At 34.0% G+C, this 12681-nt stretch overlaps 1 protein-coding gene across 1 annotated transcript in view; it reads left to right on the forward strand.

Moving 5' to 3' along the window:
• The window catches only part of LOC124359165 (ras-related and estrogen-regulated growth inhibitor-like), a 223770-nt gene that overhangs the window by 93439 nt on the left and 117650 nt on the right, over positions 1-12681 (forward strand). The gene's annotated exons all lie outside the window — the stretch shown is intronic.

A 12681-nucleotide genomic window follows, 5' to 3' on the forward strand; every position in this document is an offset into this window, starting at 1 on the left:
TAGCTAAGTTAGGATGTAATGTTTAGGATCAAAATAAATTAAAGTGATACATTACTGGAATGCAGTCGTACCGTATTTGCTTTAAGGTAGGTCTCATTCCTCGTGATAAGATCTTTTTAATGGGCTCGCTTGTAAGAGAATTTACAACCATTAACAACTCTTCCGTGACTCTCAGATCTATATCGATTACATGGTATTAAATCAATTACGTGCAAAACACCTTAAGCTTGTAAGATCAGGTTCATATTATTATTAATTTTTTTTGTAATTCCACCGACTTTCTTGTAGCAAGCTACACTACAACTGCATCTTCCTATTGGTGTGTGAATTGGAGCGAGCATTATTTATAACCCATTATTTTTCTTTCATTTTGCATTTGTTTTGTCTCTTATTGATATATCTCTGGGTAAATTGCCTGTATTTGGCTGAGCGACAGCGAAGCCTCTTCCATTAATAAAGTAAATTTATATTTAGGTTCTATGGTTTTATATATTATTGTATAATTATTTTTTTTTTTTTTTATTTAATAGTATCTTAATTTTCATCCTATATTATTTCATTCATTTTCATCACTAAATTTCTGTACTAATATAATATTCTAGTGTTAATTCCTGTAAAAAAAACTGTGCTCCAATTCATTTTCAAAAAATGAATCAAAGTTATTTACAGCCGACAGTTGAACTATCCTTATATAATGTTGGTTTCTGCGTGTTTTATTAGAGCGGATCACAACATATCTTATCCGATTATGAGGATTTTTTAATTCGTAAACTAATCAGTTGCTATACGATAGATTATAATGACGTAATCTTTTATTTTTATTCCCTGTACATTCACCCGCTAACCCCATATTAGTCAACGTTTTGCAATGCCATTGCTCTCAGAAACATGCTTAGTTTATTTTCATTTCTAGTACCACCATAAATCTCGTGTCGCCTTGTAAAAACATTTAGCCTTGTTTTATCTTATAAGGGGGCTTAATATTGAAATCAGGAACGCCCTGGAACGACTCTCTGGCCCAACATGGTGAGATATGAGTGGTGGTATCGGGACAGCCTCAGGGTACGCTCTTGGTTCCGCTCCTTTTAGTCCAGGCATTGCGGTGCTCTGTAACCAGTTTCCTTATCGGTAGATAAGAACAGTTAGTGGTGCAGGGTTGTGTTATTGTTATTAATCCCTAAGATTTGTGTTGATAATAATGGATCATTATTCTAACCATAGATATTTTAATCTTAAGTGCTGCTTCACATACAATAATTTATAAACAATAGATATTAGTTAGATTTAAAGTTGATAGTTCTATTTTATCAGTGAAACTACAATACATAAGTATATAATTGTAGGACACACTTGTACTGTAAACTACTAAAAACTAGGTTAAAGACACTTATATGGCATTTACACTACTAAAAACACTAATGTGAACTAAAAGACTGATTTAAAAATTTCCACTTTGTTTCAGTTCATATCATAGGGTGTATCAAACAAAAATATATGTACACAATGTCTCACAAAATTTATAAACAAATTAACAGTACTAATGTTCCGCATTTTAACTTTATTCTTTATAATTAAAATACAAAAAAATTATATTTTGTGTTTTATTACAGTGTTTTAAAGTTCATCCCAAACCTATTATGTTTAAACTTAGGGATAATGGTAAAACATCCTGGCATTATAATAAAACTGTTCCGTGTATTCTCCTTCTTGATCGGTGTATTATTGTTATTGTAATAATGTTAAGTTGTCCCCAGCATTCAGAAAATAAACTGAGTAATGATTGTTATGACTTAAAATGCTAGTAGTTTGTGAGTTAACACGAGCGGGACACTGGAACGAGAACACCAACACTTTGTTTCTGGGAGGAATGGTATGACGTAAAATGCTAGTAGTTTGTGAGTTAACACGAGCGGGACACTGGAACGAGAACACCAACACTTTGTATCTGGGAGGAATGGTATGACGTAAAATGCTAGTAGTTTGTGAGTGAACACGAGCGGGACACTGGAACGAGAACACCAACACTTTGTATCTGGGAGGAATGGTATGACGTAAAATGCTAGTAGTTTGTGAGTGAACACGAGCGGGACACTGGAACGAGAACACCAACACTTTGTATCTGGGAGGAATGGTATGACGTAAAATGCTAGTAGTTTGTGAGTGAACACGAGCGGGACACTGGAACGAGAACACCAACACTTTGTACCTGGGAGGAATGGTATGACGTAAAATGCTAGTAGTTTGTGAGTGAACACGAGCGGGACACTGGAACGAGAACACCAACACTTTGTACCTGGGAGGAATGGTATGACGTAAAATGCTAGTAGTTTGTGAGTGAACACGAGCGGGACACTGGAACGAGAACACCAACACTTTGTATCTGGGAGGAATGGTATGACGTAAAATGCTAGTAGTTTGTGAGTGAACACGAGCGGGACACTGGAACGAGAACACCAACACTTTGTACCTGGGAGGAATGGTATGACGTAAAATGCTAGTAGTTTGTGAGTGAACACGAGCGGGACACTGGAACGAGAACACCAACACTTTGTACCTGGGAGGAATGGTATGACGTAAAATGCTAGTAGTTTGTGAGTGAACACGAGCGGGACACTGGAACGAGAACACACCAACACTTTGTACCTGGGAGGAATGGTATGACGTAAAATGCTAGTAGTTTGTGAGTGAACACGAGCGGGACACTGGAACGAGAACACCAACACTTTGTATCTGGGAGGAATGGTATGACGTAAAATGCTAGTAGTTTGTGAGTGAACACGAGCGGGACACTGGAACGAGAACACCAACACTTTGTATCTGGGAGGAATGGTATGACGTAAAATGCTAGTAGTTTGTGAGTGAACACGAGCGGGACACTGGAACGAGAACACCAACACTTTGTATCTGGGAGGAATGGTACGACGTAAAATGCTAGTAGTTTGTGAGTGAACACGAGCGGGACACTGGAACGAGAACACCAACACTTTGTATCTGGGAGGAATGGTATGACGTAAAATGCTAGTAGTTTGTGAGTGAACACGAGCGGGACACTGGAACGAGAACACCAACACTTTGTATCTGGGAGGAATGGTACGACGTAAAATGCTAGTAGTTTGTGAGTTAACACGAGCGGGACACTGTAACGAGAACACCAACACTTTGTACCTGGGAGGAATGGTATGACGTAAAATGCTAGTAGTTTGTGAGTGAACACGAGCGGGACACTGGAACGAGAACACCGACACTTTGTACCTGGGAGGAATGGTATGACGTAAAATGCTAGTAGTTTGTGAGTGAACACGAGCGGGACACTGGAACGAGAACACCAACACTTTGTACCTGGGAGGAATGTTAAACCGTTTTAATGGGAGTCGTTTCATCAAGCACCAGATCAGAACGATTGTATCTGAGGAGAAATAATTGACCTCGCGCGAGCCACAGATAGCGCGGCTAGGCGGGATTCCTGCGGCCGTGACGTCACAGGCGGCCGGTGACAACGGTCACGTGACCAAGGTAAGTGGACCAACAGGCACTCACTCATTCACAGCATTTCAAACCAAATCGTGCAGTTTGTAACAAGTTTTGTGTATGTAAGTGAGTTGTGTATAATAACAAAACTACTCAAGCATGCAATATTTGTCGATTAAAGCATTAAAACAGTAAAGCACTGATATAGCTGGGTCTAAATTATTTTGAGTAATGCATCATTTACACTCGTTTCCACTGCTTACAGCTTTACCATAAGTCATAGTTTTCAGATTTATAATAATTTTCAATTGACACTTAATATACTTAACCTTTGTACTTGAATTGTGTTTTCATGAGCAAAATTAATCTGATATTACAATTCTATTGTTACGGTAAAGAACTTTTTCTTACTTTACACAAATTTTAGAAAAAAATTAATTTAGTAAGTAACATGATAGTCACTAGTATAAACAAATTCAAAATGTTCCAATATATAATTTTTATGTTGTGCAAGGCCTTTCTGAATCAAAGATTCCATCATCAGGCATTTCACAAATTATTTTTAAAGTGCCTGATGATGGAATCTTTGATTCAGAAAGACCTTGCACAAAATAAAAATTATATATTGGAAAATTTGGAATTTGTTTATACTAGTGATAGTACGATAAACCTTTTTTCCGATGCTCCAAGATTCTACATTTAACATGATAGTGATAGAAAATTACATCTAAGTCATAACATTTAGATAAACTGAAGGAATACCTCACTTAAGAGTCAAAGGTTTAATTTATTCGTATAATAAAATCATTTATTCTACCTTAAACCTCACTATGTATGGAACTTTATTGTTGTTACAGCCCCTTATGATTATTTATAAGTATCTTTATCAATCATTGAACTCAATATAAATATTTATAACATAAAATAAGATTAAGCGTAGTTAATTAAACGTTAATTATAAATCACACACCCACACAACAACATATTTGCTACAAAGACAAAGATACAATTTTATGGATAAATGCAGTAATTTGTACCACAATTCATTTAGCTACATAGTTTTTGCTGTAGCCATGTTTATAGCTTACAAGCTGTTGACATATTGGTGTGTAACTATGTTATTTAATGCATTGAATCTGAATTGAGTTACCAAACTAATTTCGTGTTACCTCTAAACGTACAATTGTTAAATGTTTTACTGCTTTAATGTTTTATGAATCGGGACGTTTTTATTGTTCGTTTGTCATCTGCCTGGATTTCTCTCTGTAAGTAGCCGGTTAGAAAACATGCTCTCCGGTTAACACAGGTTTTATTAGGCCATACAGGCTTGTTCAGAGTGTCATGTTTTATCGCCATTATAATACCTTCCCACATGTTACGTTCTTGACGAGAGCAATTTGGCAGGTTCTGTTACGAAATCTTAAAAACATATAATCGGTTACTTAACAATTAAAGGTGAAATCTTATTGTGCTGTTCCTATTGCACAATTAAACCATCATGGTTTTATACTGCTATATTCGATCCAGCGAAACTGTGCATTTTTCAATTTAACGGTCACGTGAATATTCTTTTGTGTAACCAAAAAACCCAACTCATAAAGTTTAAAATTTTGGTTGTTTCTTACAGTATGCGCCAGAAACTACTTTTATGTCCATCAAAACTACGTTGATTTTATTTTTACAAGCGCACATTTATTTTTGAAATGTACAGAGGGATGTTTTAATAAATTTTAATCTAAATTTACGAACACCTAGAGACTTGATATTTTGAACATAGCTCTGGACTGGAAACAACAAGATAGTAAAAGAGAAATATTTCATAATAGTGTGTTACCCGTTCGGTTCAGTAATAACTTTATTTTTTTCTGGGTGTATAAGGAATTTTAATGCGGGGGTGGATCCAAATAATGAAATTATCATAAACTCGATACCTATTGGCTATGGCATGTCACAAAAAGATTGCAGGGATACCTAGATATTAAATTATGTATAGAAATTTAAGCGTATATCATGCCTTAAAAATTCAAAATCTCAAACCAATGGAGTCAACATGAGTGCATATATTTCACATATATACACTTGTATTGCTAAAAATACATTCAATAATCGTCAAACTCATCAATTTTACTCTAGTTATACTGTTTCCCAATTTTTGAGTGTATACCTTGCACGAATTAAACCACGAAAATATAGAAATAAATTAAAGATATTATGGGGTTTTACAGTTAACTAACACACGTCTATCATTAATTACCAAATTGATCATAAATATCTACTAAATCACTTTGTCTGAGACAGGTAATGAGCGTCTCAAAATTCTTGAGCATACTACCTCAATATTTCAATGAGTCAACGTCTCGTGGATATTCTAATCTGTAATTTTAATTCCTTAAGCGAATCATTCACCAGAGAATTTCTTAGCTGTGAAGAAGAAAAAATTCCTTTAGGAAATTGTGAATGGTAAGGATGTTTAGAAAAATTCCAGACATAACCAGAATCACCAGTTCTGTACCCCACTGACCTTTAAAGGTGTATAAATCTTCTTAAGAAATTGTTTGTTAAATAAATAGAGTAAATTTTAGTCACTTATTCAAAGCAATATTTTCGTCACTACTGAGAGTGGTTTTGTTCATGATCTCTTTCAAAAATCTGGTGTTAACAATCACTGATGTAGACCTTGTATATATTATTGATTATTTATTTTTATGTTGTGTTATTTATGAAAAGAATATATATATATATATATATATATATATATATAAAATGAATGCTATATGAAGTACTTTGAATATGTATTCGCTGATCGTTAGCGAAGCCTACCACTCTAGTGCGCTATCACTAACATTTTTATTGGTTTTTCTGGGTAACTGTGATGGCAGAATAAATAAATCTGTAAACATTCTGATAAAAATAGTATGAGATTTTAGTTTGTGACATATAAACACGGGTGGATTATTCACAGCCTGAAGAAAAATATAATAGAGTAAAAGTCGATGTTAAAATTTGGTGGCAAGATTTGATTTCAGCGCACTCTTGCGTTGTAGGACCCTGCCAACCACACCGGAATTTGTACTTATTTAAAACTGCTGTCATCTGCAGGCTTTAAATATTGGATTACACACTTTTTTACATTGTTATATGAGCAACAATGATTTCTATGGTGGTACATTACCAACAATGGAATTGGGCTGATCGTAATGCAGCAATTAGTTGGCTTACACAATTTCTTTTGTGTGTGGCGAGGGAATGTAAACATTTATTTCTTATTATTATGTATGACTATATGACTACGGGACATGTCGAGAGTGAAATTAACTATAGCCTTCAAAATTTTACATGCTACAGTATTGAAGCGTGTTACGTTACAAGTGGTAACGTAGTCCTGGAGAGCTCATGAAAATGGTATAATATTAAAGAATTGGTAACTTGTGGCTGGTATTATAAGATTGTAATATGAAATTTGTTTTTATAATTTAAATACTTGAACTAGATTAATAATCCATAATAAGTAAAAGCTACATACAAATTTTAATAAACAAAGATTTATATCTCGCTGAAGTACTATAAGGAAACGGAAGAGTACAGAATATTTGTATTACTATAACTACATTTTATCCGTATACTATTAATTCTACATTTTCAAACTAAATCATCTCAGTAAAAGCTGATGAAAACATTGCGGTTTTTATTTTGTATTGGTTATAGTGTGTTTAGTTGAAATTTATAGATCAGGTGTTTTTAGGAAGGCTATTTAGGAACAGATGGCAAAAGGCAGCAATTGCTCGTACTATTACTCACCTATTGTCAATAATGAATAGCCTCCCAAGCTCAGACTGCGTTGGGCAGCGCTGGGGATGAGGTGCCGCAACTGGATCAGGTCAGTCGGCCGCAGCCCTCGGCCACCGGTGATAGTGAACCTGATAAAGGCAGTAAATCACGGCTTATCATTCGACCGTAAACAGCCGGATCACAATACTGCTGTAAGTGCTGGACTGGGCGTATCGTGAGGTGACAATGAAATACGAGCTCTTCAAACGGTCCTGTTGCGTACTGTCTTTTATCCCGCATCGTATTATTCACTGAAGATATTCAATGATCGCAGCTTATACCACCTAATGTTCACCATTCTGTTTAGGAATTATGAAACATCAAAATAAAAGTGGCTGAACGAAGAAATTCAGAACGAATAAGAGAAATTCAAAACCTATGTTCTAATAACCTTTCCGAAACATGGAACTGTGTATCTGATTATTTGTGTAAAATAAACATATTGTAGTTTTTACGAAACTAAGCGTTGTAAAAACTGATCACTTTGTACAAAATGATTTAGAAAACTTGTAGCCTACGTGATGGAGACTGTTCCCCTCTGCCAACTTTAATCAGTAGGGACTGGTACAGAGCCTGAGGAGAACTCTTCTGACTAAAATAGACCCAAATACCCCCCCCCTCCCTCCCCTATGTTAACAATTCGGCAGGAGGTGGCTCCTTTACTCTCATTAACCATCCTGAATATTTTGTTACTTCGGAAGTAGCGCAGGGATTCAGTAGTTGTTTCTTTAGTTTCTTTACCTAGAAAACAAGAAAAAAAACTTTTAGCAGGAGTGTTAGGGCTAAAACCTTTATTGTTAACATATATGCCAACAGACTAATTTTGGAAATGTGCAATCAAATCATATATTTACTCTAGTTGTATGTTGTTTGACTTTTGGTAGAACGTTTAACCTACCTATGCACCTAAAATTGCATTTATTCTTTACTTATAAGGGATACAAAATTTGTTGGGTGAGAGTTTACAACTATAGTAACTATGATTGTTAGCCGAAAATTAAAAACTTTCTTGCAGTTTCAATGCAAATTTCGGAATAAAATAATACGTAACTATAGATTAATTTCAATTAAGACTGATTCACAAAGAGTACCTTGTGGGATAATAAGTTAGCACAGATAGCTAGGGTGTCCCCTAGTTTGTATTAAAATCACACTGAAGGGCCTTACAAATAGGTCGTCACGGACATATTTGAATGATTCACACGTTCACCTGCTTCCCGTTAAGGTCCTCGGGCCATGAGACGTGTCGACAACCATGTCGCCGCTTCCGACCCCTGTCTGCAAGTAGTCCTTGCATAATTACAATAGAAAGTGTGTACGATGTGTAACACATACTTACATTACAGTATAATTACAGTATAATTCCCATGTTGTGTAACAAGCCGTGTTCAGTTGCACTAAATTATCTTATCCCCTTTTACAGTTAATTTATGTGATTACCAACCATTTTATAAAATTGTGCCGTGTTCTAAAATTCAATGAGGAGATGTGCTTTAAATAAATGTCTTGCATAAATATTATTGCCTTGAGTAAATGCAATTGCACGCTGATAGAAGATAATTAAACTGTATATTTTTATTAGTTGACACAACGATTTTCAATTCTTAACACTACTAGTACTAAGCCCATATGCAAGAGGGAAACGTATTTTAATTTAAATGTTTTATTTCACTACTCATAACACCCTATCGCTTAGCAAATCATTACATTCCCATTGATTCCAGATAACACACCATTGGTCAATTTTATAGATTGGTTTCATTATCAAACTACACCGATACATATAGTATAAATAGTCTTTTATATACCCTGTTAGTTTTGTAGTATATGTTGTGCTATAATATGAGTAGAAAGAAATTTCCTTTTAAGACTTTTGTAGTTTTCCATTATTTTTAAGACTTCTGTGAAGAATCTACTGTCAGGTACTGTAGGTTAACGTAAATTACCTTAACACTTTCTTAATAATAATCTAACAAAAACGTTTTTCTAGGCTACAATACTACTATGATATGGTCGTATGGACTTGTCATAATACTATCTCTAAGCAGAAACTTTGCACAGTATTATGAGTATTATGGGCTACAGTTGCACTAATTTAGTGAAAACTTTGTTATAATTAACTCATTATGTCTGGTGAATTAACCCCGCAGGTTCTCCTTTCATTTAACTTTCACTTGTTTAGTGGTCTTTTCTCTGTGATTGATATGTTTTAACTAATTTCATTACTGGAGGAAAGGAACCTCATACTCCGTGTCAAGGTGGATATCTAAGATTTAAGTATATACGGTTGCAAATACGTAAGCAAGTACAAATCACATAAAATAACAGATAGGTTATTTATCATTATGTTTTGTTACATTTTCCAAGAAACTTAATCTCATTCCATGGTAATACTTCATAAACCAGACTAAAGATTCATAAGAAGCTAATGCGCCACTCTAGAGTTTATATTATTTCTAGTGCCTCTTCCTTCAATTGTTTGTCTCAAACGAGTGCATCAATCGCTTCACTAAGTTAAAGGCTATTACGAATTCTAGCACTAGTTTCTGGTACAAATCAAGTTTCAGTGACGAAGATCGTTGAGGTTTGCTTTAAGATTTGTTGATTTAATATATCTTTCCATAGCGAGACAAAAATACATTGAACCATTTAGTTGTTTAAACAAAGTTTGGATGTGCTGCGAACCAGAAAATGCAGATGTGATACTGTTAGCATAAGCCTAAGAACTAAGAGCCTTCTTTTCACTGGCTGTATTCTGCAGGGAAATCCAAGCATAACGTTCTACATCTGTATTTTCCCTAGCTTGCGGTTCCATTTCATAACAATATTCATAAACTTCTTTCATTCTTGAACTTACGATGCAATGGCATATGACTTCATACTTGGGACTCAGTTTTGCTCTATTTCTTCACCTTATTTTAGTACATCCTTCCTGACTTGGCAAGCAAGGAAGCAGATCAAATAGTATCGTGTTTCATTCAGTACATCCATAGAAAAGTAATGTCTAATAGGCACGTATTGAAATGATGACGTGTTTTGACCAATTGGAGGTAACATAGCATCGTGTGAAAATATATAGTATTTTTTTGTTTATTTTTGGCCTGATATTTATTTTCACGGATCAACTGTGTTTCTAAGATCTCTATTTGTGAAGATATAAATTGTTAAAGGAACAGTAGGAAGTATATTTTTTTATGACTAGGCATTTACACCTCTTATCTCATACGCAAAAAACACGTCACCTTTTTTTATGTTTTACTCTTTTCTATAAAATCTTATAAAGCTCCCGGACTTCAGCTGTCTTACATACTTTGGTAGGAATAAACAAATTAGGTTCAAAAGATTCGTGAATAAAAAACGCACAAAAATACTCCCTGCCTACTTATGTCTATGAAATTGGTAGATAAACCTAAATTGAGTGGTACATATAACAGTCCAGTCGTAAAATTTTTCAAATATGTAAGAGACGCTAATGAACAAAATATGGCAATTTAAATAAATGTATAAATTAAATCTCTATCAGTCAAATTTCTAAACGAAACATGCTGTTATGATACGATCGCTGTGTATATATGTGTGTGGAATGGCGAAGGTTGACCGTGCACGTGGTTATGTATGTGTGTTTTTTTAAACATGGAAAGAGAGATAATAAACCATACTGTTTTTATTATTAAACTATTGGATTCCCTTATTTTTGAAAGAAACTTAGTAAACGTAAGTGTAAATTTGAAGCGACTCAAAAGGTAGTAAATAATTACCGCTCTTCATTGAAGAACTTCAAATAAGTACTGCAAAGATAATATAACAAAATACATTCATTGTTTGAAGGTTATTTTTGACGATGGAAGGATTGTGAAGGAAAAATCCTGTTTCCTTAACAAAATACAGTTTAAAATAAAAACGTACAAGACGGTTTTGTTCATCGATTCAAGTTTATCTTCAGAAGAGTAAGTGTAACTAAATACTACGAAATAAAGTAGCAGTTATTTTTACAAAGAAAGAACAGGATGTAATAAGTCAAAGGTATAAATCAGACGTAACGATACACCCATGCAGACAGATTGCGACATTCTCCCGCCGAAACGTACTTTAGTACCCACAAAGTGTCTGAGATACCATCCCTGAGATAATCCTCTCGAGAGCTGGCCTTAGCTAATACCCTCAAGTTCAATATATCATAGCTTAGTCAGTAGTGAAGCCTTAGTTTATTGCTCTTAATTAAAACCAAATTTGAATGTTTCTTTTAGCATTGCAATAAGTTATAGGATTATTACGTCACTATGTGTCATAATAGTGGATGACGAACGAATTTTAGTTATTCATTTTAGACAGTAAGGAGAAATTAGCTTCGTTCTTTCATGATAAATTTTCAACCCATTACATGGAAATGTAAAGTTTGTCTCTTTAATAGTAATTAACTAGTAGAAAATTACAATTAAAATAAACATTATGTTATTAGTATATACAAAGTTTTCAGTATCGCACCACATCTAAACGTCGATACCTTAATTATAATCTTGAGATATTTCGGGCTCGCTGTGTAAAGTTACTTCAAGAGATATTTCCTCTAAAAATGAGGTATGATTTTGCAATAGACAAATATGTCAACACTTACTGTTTTACTGATGCCTTTAATCATTAAAGGGAAAAAAATGTAATGGAAAATAATCTTCTAAATATAAAAATATTAGTATCTTTTAATTAATTATACAAATAAATACAAGTTCACACGTGCGCGCGCATGCACATTTTCATTGTTAACGTGTTGGCGGCATCATTAAACATGCATTAGAACAGTCGAAATGAAATCTACATTGTTTTCTTTCTTCGTGTAGCGTGTGAAGTTGAAATTAACTAATGTTTTGTGAAACACAAATTTGAGGAAGTTTTATTACGTATTTATTTTGCAATTCCTTTAGATAAATAAATATTATCTCGTTATGAGAGCAATACCAATTTCTAAGTCCTGTAAATTGTTGAAATATATATGAGCAATATATTCAAAATATGTTTCAACGCACATAAGTTTTAACTTTCTGTAAAGAGCATTTATTGGGAGGAAAAATTCTTAAATATATAACTTTAATCTGTGACTTTTACTGTTATTTATTTAACACAATATTTATTTTACCTACGTGTAATATAGCAACAGTAGAAACATTTTAGACTATTTTCAAGTATTGAATAAAAACATTATATTTTTATTGAGCTATGCTAAATGAAATTAAATACAACGATGTGTTGTAGGTATTAGGAATGACCCATAAACGCTTGTGTTACAATCGACAGTGAATTGCATTAATACATACATTAAGTTAAAAGGTTGTATTAATATGCAATACAAAATGTATTAATTGAATGCTTAATGCCACAATTGTATGAGTA

The sequence above is a fragment of the Homalodisca vitripennis genome, chromosome 4 (genome assembly GCF_021130785.1).
Source record: "Homalodisca vitripennis isolate AUS2020 chromosome 4, UT_GWSS_2.1, whole genome shotgun sequence".
Taxonomy (NCBI): domain Eukaryota; kingdom Metazoa; phylum Arthropoda; class Insecta; order Hemiptera; family Cicadellidae; genus Homalodisca; species Homalodisca vitripennis.